The sequence below is a fragment of the Lagopus muta genome, chromosome 9 (genome assembly GCF_023343835.1).
Source record: "Lagopus muta isolate bLagMut1 chromosome 9, bLagMut1 primary, whole genome shotgun sequence".
Lineage (NCBI taxonomy): Eukaryota > Metazoa > Chordata > Aves > Galliformes > Phasianidae > Lagopus > Lagopus muta.
This window is the reverse complement of record NC_064441.1, coordinates 12,101,912-12,115,612: the sequence shown is the minus strand read 5'-3', so window position 1 is coordinate 12,115,612 and position 13,701 is coordinate 12,101,912.

Genomic DNA, 13,701 nt, shown 5'->3' with positions numbered 1-13,701 from the left:
GGGCGATGCGGGCACGTCCCGAGAAACTGCGAGCGGAGAGCAGTGCAGGGAAATGCTCCCATTGAAAGTGCGTGCAGAGGAGGAGGGAGAGGGACTGAGTTACTTTATTATCCTCATTCGTCCCCACGTCGTTGCAATAAACCAAAGCCTTGTTTTGAATAGGAAAGGTTGGAATTTATCTCTGAGGGTGATCTGCCTGCAGAATTTTCCAAGAAAACCTTATTATTTGTCATAGGGAAATTGTTCCTGCTGTCCAAAAAAAAAAAAAGAAAGAAAGAAAAGAAAAGAAAAAAAAGAAAGAAAAAAAAACAGAGGAATCAAAGGGCTGGGTGGTGGTTGTCACACTCGCAGCTTAGAAGTCTCTCTCTTTCAAGGGGAAAGAAAAAAAATTAAAAAAAAAAAAAAAAGAATTCCTTCCCTCTCGGATCAGCCTGGAGGGCTCGCACTTTGAATCAATAGTCATTTCCTTTGAACCAATGGCTGTGCTTCCATCCAGGCTGTACGTACAGTAGTTTTCATCATAAACCCGGCTTTCACAGTTGTGATCTGAAAGTGCTCAAGGTTTGGCGTTTGCACGTGCGAAATGAATAAATAAATAAATAAGTAAAGTGAGATTAAAAAAAAAAAAAAAAAACACAAAAACAAACACGCACACACAGAGGGAAAAAAAAAAAAAAAAAAAAAAAAAAACACGCACGGAAAACCCCACAGCCACCTCCAACTCAAAACGATTCGTCTGAACCCGAACGAAAGTTGATGAAATCCGTACTTGTTGCCTGGTGCTATGGAGGCAGCCGCCCAGCAGTGTGGGGTCTGAGTGCTGCGGGGTTCTGCTGCTGACAGAATCTACTTTTTTTTTTTTTTTTTTTTTTTTTTTTCCCCTTGACAAAATTCCAGGAAGATCATCAACAACGTTAGGGACGTGATTCTAAGAGCAAAAATGGTTTCTGGCTAAAATGACATTAAAATCACGAGGGCATATTTTCTTCGCAGCGCAGCTTTCACACACGAGCATACACACATGAGAAAACACGTTTTAAAAAATGAACTTACCCCCGCCTGCCAAATCCTCCCAACTTGTGGGACTGTTCCTTAGAGCTGCACACAACCTGGTCCTCCAAACCCTGCGTTAAACACTGCTGATACAGTGAAACGGGAATAAAATTAAAAAAAAAAAAAATATTTTGTCATTTATTTTTTAAATAGACTAATCTCCTTCAAATGTCTCGGATTTCTTTACAACCCACTGGCTACGGTCCTATAAACACCACCTGGGCAGTTTCACAAGCTTTAAAGTTTTGTGTGAGTGCGTGTGTGCGTGCGTGTGTGTGTGCGGGTGTGTGCGTGTGTGCAGTAAGTTGTTATAAAGGCATCGTTACCATGCGGAGGTATTAACGTGTTGCCCTGATCTTTGGCGTGGGGGGGAGGGGGGTTATTTTTTGGATTTGGGAAGTTTTTCGACACGCACCTCTCACTTTGCTTAACTTTTTAAAGATGAGAAAAGCTGGAAGCTTTAGCTTTCGGGAGACTTTTCTCGTTATTCATCTGTTTGGTCGCCTTAGCTGCACAAAAGCGTATCAGCTGCGTTATGAAAAATGGCCTAAGCCCAGAGAATGTCACAGTGGTCGACTTATTATTTTAGCCCTTCTTAAAAAAAAAAAAAAAAAAAAAAAAAAAAAAAACTCAGGGAAAGTTTGCTTTTGATGAATTCAATAAAAGCGGCTCTGCAACGGAAGAGATTTTAAGCTAAAATCATACAGCATGGGGGCAAAAGCTTAAACCAGCCAGATGGCCAAAGGTAGCCAGAATCCCCCCGCCTCAAACCCAGCCACCGAAGTTACAGTCCTCCAGACTTTCCGCTTTTTTTTCTTGTTTATCGTGCTTTGTTTGCCCCCATTACAGATATCTCAACAAATAAATAAACAAAAGTGAACTTTTACGATTCATTTGTCACGCACCGTTCTTCTTTCCGCCCCTAGAAAAAGGACAAGGCAACTTTCTTTTTTTTTTTTTTTTTGGGGGGGGGGGGGGGGGGGGTAGAGGGGGAAGGTTAGTTTTTAAAGGACGCGTGGTCTCAAAGCCCCTGGGCAAGGTGTTAGGTTTTAATTTCTAGCACCTCATCTCTCGCCCCCTGGGAGGGCTCCTGGCCGCAACCTGAGCGGACAGCCGGAAGGGTTGCAGGGATTGAACCGCAGGCTGTGCCTTCCTTCTTCTCAGTAATAACTAGCTCTAAATAATAACCGTTTCCAATAGTAATCATAAATGCCCCAGACCAAGGACTCTGTGGAGCAGGGTATGAATTCGGTGTGAATTGCTTGCTCTTAGGAAACATCCATAAACTGCTCCCGAATAAACTCTTCCTTCCCCTGTGAAATTCCCGTAATTTCGGTGTGAGGGAGGGGCAGTCACTGGCTTCCAGAAAGTAGCCCTTTCTGGAAGAGAGTTCATAGGTTTGGCCCTTTCGCCTTTATCTGGCGCTGTGTCCACAGGGCTGCGTTCACCTGCTCTGTCAGCAGTCGATGCTTCCGCTCCGAGGTGTCGATGTGCTGCGCACTGGGGGAAGGGGAACTTTCTCCAGAGGTGCGAGCTCAAGGAGTCTGTGTTCACCCCCCGGGTCCCCTCGCCTCTGTTTCCCCATTGTCCCCACTCTGCCATGCCGGCGTCCCGCCCTCCCGACCGGCAGCGTAACACCGGGTCACACCCCGCGCCCTTCGCCTCTGCCCTCCAGCACCGGGCGGTGGCAGCGGCAAAACCCTGAGCCACCTTGTGCTTGGCAGAGACAGAGGGCTCCGTGCCGGGCAGCCGCGTGTTCCAGCGCTGTCCTCGCGCGGTGAGAGAGTGGGGACGGCAGGTGCTGCCCACGCCGTCGGAGGGAAGGAGCTGACTGCTGGTCCTGCCCGGATCCGAGCTGGATCCGAGCTGAGGGCGCAAGGGACAGAGGGGGATCCCTGTGAGCCGGGTGCTTCCCCGGGGAGGGGGGCATTAAAAACCCGATGTTGGGGTCCATTTGTAAACGATTAAACGAAATGGGTAGGAAACATCGCGCAACCAAGCTAAAAGTTAGCTATAAGGCAGGAGTGTGCGTTTGCGTGTCCGGACGGAAGTGAGATTCATGCACCGGCACGGCCACCTTTCATAGCAAAACCGACTCCGCAGGTTCCCAACGCCTGGCGACCTCAGTGTCTGGGACTGCTCCCCGACAGCCCCTGCACCGCTGACCACGGCTGCAGCAGCGCCCGCAGGCAGGAGCAGAAACCTGTTCGCAGTCGTTTCTACCACCGGTGCGGTCGCTCTCGGGAAGCTCAGAAGTGGGTAAAAGGAGATGCTGATGGAAACTACGAAATAAACAGCTCGAAGGCAGCCCCAGCCGATGTGCGCATTGGGCTGAGCAGCGCCGGCCGCCGGGATGGGAATGGGCAAATACGTCCGCTGGGCACATCTCACCTCGCCGCAGCCCCCGCCTCAGTCGCGCTCGGGTCTGACCATGGTTCCTGCCCGCCTGCGGGGCTGTCCCGAATGGGGACGTTCCAGCGTTGGCAGGGGACACGTCCTGGGGAACCCCGGTTACCTCCCGGACGTATTTTTCCCCAAACGTTTGGGAAATCCGTTAAATCAAAGACCCTGAGAAGCTGGCAATTGCCCTACGCATCCCTCAAAAACACAGGCTGGGGAAACTTGGTGAGACTTCATCCCAATGGGAATGACAGTGCACAATAGAGAGGCATTTAGACAATTTGGAAAAGGCAGTTCAGTCAGTCAGACAAAAGGGTTTTGGTTTGGGTTTGGGTATAATTTGTTCCCCAGAAAATTACTATCAATTCGGAGCGGTTTTGTGGAAGAAGGGATAAATCGGGCGCTTAAAGCGCATATCTCTGCCGCTCGCTGCCAGGAGCGTACCGTGCCCGCTCGCACGAGTAACCGGGCGGCACACACCCCGCTCTGCCCATGCCCCACACTCTCCCGGCACCGTGCTTGGTGTCCCCAGGCAGGTGGAGGGAAGGCGCGAGGGGCTGCAGAAGATCCCACCGCCTTCGGGGCTCCGCCGTGAGACCGGCCCCAGGCTGCCCCCGGCGGGCGGAGGGCCCAAAGTTCGGGCATTTCAGGCTCAGAGGGCGTGGTGTCCCGGCCCCGCTGCACTCCCGGCCCAGAACGCGCTGCCCGCAGTGCCGAGGTGCGGGAGCGTCGGGTGATTCAACTTGCTCGGGGCCCGCAACCTCCTCTGTTGCCTGCAACCACACCGCTCCCCTGGGCGAGATCCCGGTTTGTGTGCTCAGTCACTAGCTTAAGGGCTCCAAGGCACTGCTGTGCCCTCCCAATCCCACCATTGCTACCGGAACTCTGTCGTTCCATTCTCCCCGCGTTGTTCCTCAACCTTGCGGGGAAGCACTTAGGCTCCGAGCTTCCTTGCTCCATGCTCCACATCTCCTTGGGACCGACCCTGGAGTTCCCACCCAGCACTAACATCCCTGGTGCCGGGAGCAGTGTATTCACACGTCGGGGCGCAGCTCGGAGCGTGGCAGAGGCGTTCTCCCGAAGTGCCCGCTGAGGGCGACTTGAGGCCGGGGGCACCTCGGAAGTCCTCGCGATTCTCGGACCGCGGTGCCTTATTCCAGTGTTTACTCCCCGCACTGCAAATGTCACCAGAATGCAACTTTAGTGCTTTGCGGTTAATATTTTTTGCCCGAGGTCTATCACTTGCATTAATTGTCCCAATAAATTGAGATATACTGTGCATAATGCAATGTAACAATATGGTTATATTCCACGTGTATGACTTAATTAAGCTATTTGCAGCCTGATGCTGCAAGTCAACGGGTGTGCAAGTGGATTAACAATGTACTGTTCTCGTATCCTCAGGATGGTGCATAATTACTTTACTGGCGGTACATATCAATTTTTGATGATTGCAGAACACATGCTCACTTTACCAACAAGCGCTTTAATAACTCTCCATTGTGTTTTAAAAAAGCGTTGTTTGGAAATATTTGGAAGCCTCTGCAAACAATGTTAGAGGTTCTGAGAGCGAGGTTCAGACCCCATCTATATTTGATGAAGCGGAGGATGAAGGCAGCGGCCATCCCAGGCTCCCCGCTCCGGGGCCGGAGCTCGGTGTCCGACGGTTCCCCATGCGGCCCCGGGGGGAGGCAGGCGGGGGGGGGCACGGCGCCCCGACACATGCTCCTGCCATTTGCCGGCGGGGTAATGCAATTAGGAAACTCGATTACAGGGCGAGGCCGGGGGATCCCCGCGTCTTTGTTCCCAGGAAGATGGCGCCGGGCTCTGGCCGGCGGGACTCAGCGTGTGCCTCCCAGCAAAGGTGGAGGGGGATGAGGGCCAGTCTCTCTGGGGGCAATTTAATTCCCGCAGCCTAATCGTGTTGGGGAGGCGGCCACCATCCGTCAGCGCGAGTTCCCGCACGGCGCTGAGCGGGGACGGGCAGCATGTCCGGCCCGGGCACCGCCGCACCCGGCCCGGCGCCTCAGAGCGTCCGAAAGCATCGGGCAAAACAAAAGAAAAATGTCCAAAAAGCTGCAGCTCCGTGGCCCTGGCAAGCTGCCCCCGCGGTTCAGGAGCCCGAGCAGGAGGGCCCCGAGGGGCCGCTGGGACGGGTGGGTGCGCCTGGCTGCCGGGCTCGTAATCAAACGCACATGGGTTTCTTGGCTTGGGAGGGCATTTAATAACTCCCGACTGCGGGAGGCGGCTAGGGAGCGGGCTGGCAGCACCGTCCGGGGCAGTGAGCAGAGCTCCCGTGCCTCCCGGATCCCCCATCCAGGGCCGGCGGTGCTTCGGAGCCTTCCTGGAAGAAGTCGATTTGTTCCCGTACCTGAAGCAGGTGATGTTTATGCAGAGACATCTGAATGACAGCAGGAGTGAAGGACAAATCTAATAAAGCCTAATAAACCGTGAGAGTCTAAATGTCATTAAACTTACAAAGATGAGACTCCAAATCACCAAAAAGGTAAATGTCTTCATTAGTCTGATCTCTGAAGACTGTCGAACATTTCATTAATTTATAATTTATGATTGTTTGACAAATATTGAAAAGTATGTAAATATGAGGGGGATAATGTCTTTTCTGCGGGAGATAAGGAAATGACCCAAACTGTACGTGCCTGCTAGATTACACACGAGGTTCCATCTATCTGTTATCAAACTGTGCTTTCCCTTTATACAACATATTGTGCAACTGACAAGTGAAATAGTGCAGATAAACCAATGGTTTAAAACGTAATAAAGACAACAGCCATTTGCATTTTTTACATTTTATTACAAAGGTAATTTACTATGACACATTTCTGAATGTAATTTATGAAAACATTTTAAAGCAATTATATAATGTATACAGCACTCGGAGACGCACAAAGTCAGATAAATAATAATCTTATGGATCTTCAGAGACTTTCTATAACGCCAGAAATATAGACTTGAGCGGGGGAAAAAAGCAACAGCAGTAAAACATAAAATCATAGAAATAAAATGCTGAATGATGTAATAAAGAGGAAATGAGTATACTACTTCGAAGTGGAATTGCAGCATTAGATATTCAAGGAGACAATCTCATCTATTGCGGAGAACTAGGTCTCTGATTTTTTTATTTTTATTTTTTTCTTTCTCTGCCTTCTGAAATGGGGTTCTTAGCAGAGGTTCTGAGGGAAGGAGGAGAGCAGTTTGGATGAGAGGACGGGTGGATTTCTGAGGGAAACATCTCACAGCGCTCTTTGGTGGACCAAGAAGTGGACCTTCCAGCGGGTGTCCTGGGGTGGAGAGGAGCAGCATCTCCTGTTACGAAGGGGAACTACTCATTTATTAGCCCTCTACGGAGTGGGAATTGACCTGAGGAGGCAACGCTTAGCATTGATCCAGAGGTAGTCCATGCGCTCAGAGCTCTGGCACTCAGGCCGAAGCGGCTGCCAGGCCACCCCTGCCCTCTGCACCAATGCCTGGCCAAGGTCTCCACGGTTTCCCCGTGTGTTTCTTCCATAGGGAATTCCACACAACGTTTCTGTTCTTTCTCCTGGTGAACGTCCCTAGGTGCCTAGAGCTCATCGCGTGCAAACTCCTGGCTTTTTTTCCAAGCCACCCAGTAGACAATGAACGATGGGGCATAGTTGTGTAAAAGACCCTCATTCCCCAGAACGGGCTCTGTGTCTTTGTCTTTACATAAAACTGTGCCCTTTGGCCAAACGCGCCTGTAATGAGCTTGTAAAACAAACCAGAAATCTCAGCTCTTCCTCAAGTCCACAAGCGAGCCGCTTCATTCCCAAATCTTGCAAATATGTTGGGAGTGTTAGAAGTGGGACTAAAAGACCCCCTGGCAGAGATGGTTACCTGCTGTGACCCTCGCTGCCACAGTCCCCTTCACCAGACATATTTAATCCCTTGCCCAAAGAAAACAGGCACTTGTCACAATTGAAGCCTGACCTACAGGGGCGGCGGGATGTAACCATTTAGGGGACTTCACATTTTCCCCTGAAGCCCTTCTGAGCAGAGGTCCTTCGCACGCCTCCACTAGAGGCCTGCAAGGTCCAAGCTGCCCCAGTCTGAGCGTTCCCGAGATTCTTCTCCAGAGACGTCTCCCCTCCTGAGACGTCCACCTCGCTGTCCTCTCTGCTCAGCCCCATCACCTCACCCCTTGCCTTGCAATCCGTTCTTTGCGGAGGATCTGACAGAGGGGCAGGTGAATCCCCCCCAAAAGACCTTTGTGACGCCACCCCCCAGCCCGTCCCGTCGGTCCCCCCTAGACGGAAGGTGCCAGGCCGAGCCCTCGGCAGCGGGGAGCGGTGCCTCCAGCCGGCCCCCGCCCTCGGAGAGCACGCTGCCATTCTTTCCCAGCTCCGAAGTATGCGTTTTATTATAGATTATTTAATTTGATGAGCAACATTCCCACCGCCCTGAGCACAGGCTAAGTGAAAAAAGGTTTACTTGGCATTGCGAGCCAATTTCAGCTAAAATTAAAAATAAAAAAAAAAAAATAAAATAAAAAAAAAAAGCCAACGACACGCACGCGAGCAAAGAAGCTCTCCACATATCGCCTGAGGGCTAAGCAAGCTTCCAAGGACCTGAGTCGTAAGGTTCCCCACCCAAAGCTGCCCTCGGCTCTTTTCTAGCAGGGAGTCAGCAAGAAAGGGTGTCCGCTGTCACCCAGCATCTGGACAGCCCCCCTGCCCTCCCCGCTCCCCCGCCCGCTGCTTGCCAGCGTCTTGGCTAACGACCGGCGATTGCTGAGCACTGGAGAAATGTCCCACGTAGCTGAAGTTCAATATCTGTCAGGCGACTGAACGACGGAAAGATTCATTTTTAGGGCGTGAATGATTTCTTAGCCCGCTCGCGGCTTTGTAACTTCCAACGAAAAGGCAGAAAAAAGGCAGGAGCGGCCGCAGGCGCGATTCGGAGGAGCCCACCGATCGCTCAGTCATAAAAGTGTACAATGGAGGGACTTTATTGTCCCTCGTTAAGCGGTTCATAAGTGACCCCGTTTATTTCTGAATAGCCGTGTTTTGATGACTTATAGTATATGCAAAAACAAACTTTCCCGCGGTGTTTTTTTTTTCTCCGTCATGCTTTTCTTTTCAAACAGCCAGATGATTTTAAAAAGAAAAACACCCAGAAATGATAAATCGCGTCGCATAGCTAATGGCTGGAGGGCGCGTTTACCAATTCATAATCATTTATTCTTGGTGATGTATGACCCTTACTCTTAAATCTCAAAAGCTTCTATTTGAAGGTGTAAATAGCTTTTTCCCCCCTTGCAGTAAACCTTACTGCATTAGCAGTGATTGATCTCCTGTACAATTCGTCCCAGAGTGCTATTTTAGAGGGGGAACACTGGCTTTTGGAGATTAACTGGGGAGTCTGTTACATATTAATGAACCTAGGAGATATACTAACGTTTTGGTAATTTAGTTATTTGTGTCTATAGCTTTCGCCGTTATTTTCTCTTAGACCCCCGCGGTTGTTATACATCGAATTAAAAAGTGGACCTTCAGTATCATTTTTTCAGTGGCAACTAAACGCCATTTAACGTGAAAAACAAATGTTGACTTGTCTGTTGAAGGAAGTGTGTTTCTTGGCAAGACATCAAAGTGTTTTAAACTGTATTAGAAGGGTTTGTTAGTTTTCTTACCCGGAGCCTACGGTAATGTCAGAAAATAGGCTCCCGGTGGAGGCGGCCGTCGGAGGGGGGAGCGGGCGCTGCGCGGCTCCGCGTAAAGGTGCGCGCTCGGGAGGAGGTTTGAGCCTCAGCACAAACGCACGGGCACCTCTTCGCCGGGATTACAGCCTTGATTAGCGTGCTAATGAATGGGGATGTTAAAGAGCCGCCCGGAAACCCGTCTGTGAGAAGGAGGAGTGAGAAACTCCTAGGTTGGGCTTAGCCCACCGAGAGACCAACTTCACTGAAATGCCATTAACCTACTGCTCCTTAGCAGACTGTGGGGCAGAACGCCTCGGAAATGCCTCCGACGGGGCCGGGGAGGCGGCGGGAGATGGGAGCCCCACCGGGCTCTGCCCGCGCTCCGGAGTGGGGCAGCTGCTGCCCGGCTCCGGTCTGCAGAACCGGGTCGGGAAACGGGGGGGCAGAGAATAGGGGTTCGAGGGGAGCCCGGCGGGGTCAGTAGGAACGATGCGGATCCGCTCCCCATTGACTCGGGCGTCTTGCGCGCGTTTCTAAATTAGAGTTCATTATCCTCGGAGGTCGCTAATATAGGCAGCTCCGCTAAGGATGAACGCGTGCAGCCGGCTCGCTACAGCTGGCTTCGTCCCGCTCTGCCTGGTGGGCTCGGGAAGAGGGCGGAGGCTGCGGCCGTCCAGCGGGCAGGGACAGGCGGCCGTCTTTCCGCCCTCCTCCGCGCCATGTGTTGCTGCCGACCGAAAGGCTGAAGAGTGGCCGGCCACCAGGCTGGGGACAGCAGCGAGCGCATCCCCGAGTCAAATGGCTCCGTCCCCACTGCTGGAGAGAACGAACACGGTTCTCCCCCCTCGTCCCGTCCCGGAGTTAAACGTTTGTTTAGGACAAACTAGAGAAGCAACAGCCTTTGCTAGAACCTTGTTGTCCCCTTCTTCTCCTCGTGAATAACAAAGTGATCATAGGCTACTCGGCCAGTTGGCGAGGAAAGAACTTTTGTTTTCTGGGGCGATTTATGTTCTTTATAAATATGTGGTTTGGAAAATAAAAAGAGACTTGAAAACGTTGTTACAATGAAAAAGGACAAATTAGAAGACATTTTCTGTGATCAAAGGAGGAAGAGAAAGCGAGTAGGGGTATTCAAAAAGCTTGACTTATTCACACAACTCCTTTGGAGCCCAGGGGCAACAAGCGTGTCTTACATTGAAAAGGCGGCTCTATTCAGAGTGCAGGTGCGAAGTGGTGTGGCACATTCTGCCACATTATGTAAAGGTTGTTGGAGATTAGTGTTCAGACTTAATAACTAAAGCGCTTGATTTACATTGGAAAAAAGCCTCCTCATCCGTGAAAGCAAAATAATTTAACGCGTGATCATTTCGAGTGCTGCTGATATCCTAATACTTGCATTGTTCTCGGCCAAGTACTAGAGGAGCGCGGATTGATGCTTTTGGGAACCTATCATTTACAGCCACTGAACTCTGCTCAGAACTGGAGGTCCGGAGGGAAGATAAAAGAGGGGCACAAGATAAAAGTTTCTCATTGGAAAAAAAGAAAACAATATAAATGGGACAGATCCTCTCCTCCCTGCACGCAGCCCCGTCCCGGTGCCAGGCTGCGCCCAGCTCTGAAGAGCCCAAAATTGGGCTGAGGGCTCAGGCGCTCTCCCGCTCCGCCTTCCCCCGTCGGAGCAGAATTACTTACCTTACTAATTATTCATATTTATGTAAATGTCATTAGTTAATGTAACTTTCTATAAAAAGATAATCAGGCGAGAACGGAGCATAGGTATTACCTTAAGTGCATTGGCTCTGCTCGTTTCATTCATATGTTAATACACGTGATGCAGTAGTGCCAGGCGTGGGGAGGGGGGAGAGGAGGGGTGAGGAGGAAGGCGAGGGAAAGAAATTAAATAATAATAACAAAGACCACAAAGGCTTGAAGTTTGCATTGCGGGATCAAGGAGCACGATGCCTTGTGATGCGCTGAACAAAGGGGGACCGGCGCCGGCCCCGCCGATTCGGCTGCCCGGGCATCCCGGCAACTTCCAGCGGCGCTGGGTTGCTGTGCTCCCCATCAAACCACCTCGATCCGCCCAAATTCCCGTGCCGGACGGAGACCCTCCGCTTCAGAACGACCCACAAAGAAAGTATCTTTACTCGGGACGCGCACCAATTAAAATTGCAATACCTTTCTGCATCCCTCTTTAGTGTAAGCATTTGGGGGCCATTTCCATAAATTCTCTCCGAGAATAAAGGCTATAATGGGAACAAGGTGAGAAAGCTGTTAACCATTGTTTCAGCAAGAAAAGGTCGTAAGTCAGGCAATTGGTGTCTGACCTGTCAGGATAAGGTATAAAGGCTTTATTCATGCAGTCGCTCACGATTTTCTCAGCTCTCACAAAAGTGTTTTTATGATTCTGTTTTCTTACCTCGTTCCTTAATTAAAAAGCTGAATGATTAGAATAGCACCTGCATAATGTCTGGACGACGCCTGCATACTAATTCGCGAGTCTTTACATCTAGTAATTATAACATAAAATCAGAGATTGAATAAAACAGAAGGATTTTGCCCCTAAAGCCCTGCTAATCCCCTTTTAAAAGAGTCTGCTGAAATAATTCAGAACAGTTTCCGGAAGTTGGATTACCGACTCTTTTTTTGGCTAGTTACAATGAAATGATATTTCACACTTAAAGGAGTCTCTGTATTTCTACAACAGGTTTTTAAAGGTGGCCCGCTTTCCAGACAATAACAATCCAGTGACTCCTTCCTTCTTTTCCTACCGATTTTTCCCCGTTCTCCCAGCAAGATCTTCATCTTTATCAGCTATATGCGAGGATTAATCAGTCTTCAGGTAGAGAGAACAAAACCTCCCCCTCGAGCCCTCCCTCTGAGTTCCCTTCCAGGACTTCCAGCCCCACCACCCCCGGCCCTGGAGGAGCAGCAGGGCAGCGGCAGAGCAGCCCGAGTTCAGCTGCACCCCATTTCCCCACCGCCCGCAGGAGCTCCCATTGCTACACTGTTGCCCCCCAGGATAAAGGATAATTTAAGCCAGCAGAGGCTAGTCAAAAGTTGGAGAATACTTTTTTTTTTTTTTTTGTCTTCCAAAACTGCTGGGTGGGGAGTTAGGGATGGGGGGAAAGGGGGAGATGTGCGCTTTTGTTTGGCTTCAGGGAGGGCTCTAGCAGGTATCCGGAGGGGCAGCAGAGAGGGGGCAGGGACCGCTGGCAGAGCAGTGCCGTCGGGAAACGCTCTCGGGACCCCCACCCAACCCCGTGCACGCCGGGGTGGCTCCCCACGTCCGCTCATCACCGCCACAGCGACCCTGAGAAGGTTTGGCAGCAGTGAGGAGCCGATCTTCCGGGTGGCATTGACCTGAGAAGGGAAAGATTAAATAGCCGATTTTATTGGGCGTCCTGTATATTTTAGTGAAAATCAAATCAAAAGAAAATAAAATAAAAGGTATCGGTATTTCATCGTTGCCCAACGTGCTCCCAGCCGCGGCTGAGGATGGAGCCCGATGCCCGGAGCCGCGGGTCCCAATCCTCTCCCATTCCTCGGACCGCTCAGAACACGATGAGGAACTGTGGAGGCTTTTGTATGCTGTTGCCATCATTAGGAACACCTTGATCTCTCGTGATATATTTTTTTTCTTTTTCTTATGTGAAAGAGTTGTTTTTGCGGTGACTTTTGTCGTCCCCCCCCAGACCCCCCCTCCTTCTCCTTCCCCAGAGTAATCGTAAAAAACTCTAAATCATCCACAAGAAAAATGGAGTCGTTCTGTCAGTCAGCATTAAAAATCCGAGAGTTTTAACTAAAAGCTTTAATTGCTATTCTGGCCCTTTTATAACCATGGGAACGCCGTGCTCTGTTGGGATCTGTGCGATGTTACACATCCCTTTAGCAGACACTCCCTTGTTTGTTCACTCTTGCTTACTTTCATTTGTATCCCAGGAATATCCTTGCACCAGGCGACACGGGAAAAGACAAAGGGTATAAATAAACTAACATATGGCCCAGAGGTTTTAGCGGAGCTGGAGCCGCTTAGCAGTCATGTGGGCAATGCTGGGGAGCCGGCTTCTCTCCTTCCCCCGCGTAACCTCCGCGCTTCTCTTCCACCTTATCGCGATAAGCCACGCGCCTGTCGCAGCCGGCCTGGCCGGACCAGCTGGGTTTCCCTTTGGGCTGTAAAAATCGAGACAGCGAAGGGATGGGGAAGGATGAGTAAGCGTGTGTGCGTGTCTGTGCCCGTAAGTGTGTGTGCATGGAGACAGCTGGAAAATCCCATTTGGGGTGATGGTCCCCGGGCAGGGGCTCAGCCCCGGGTCACTGCGGGTCCGACCCCTCGGAAAGGAGAGGGGAGGGCCGGGCAGAACGCTGCACGTTCAGACATCGACAACGGGTTCTTGGCAATGTAAACCAGTTTAGGGCTTCTGTCCCAAACTGCTCAGTCCTACTCGGCGTGTCTGACAGCCCCTCCCGCCCCTCCGCTTCTCCCGATATCGTGGAGGAAATGGGCTTTGGTTACTGATTCATATTTCTAATCTTCCTTTCCTGAACATACAATGTGCTTTTGTTAA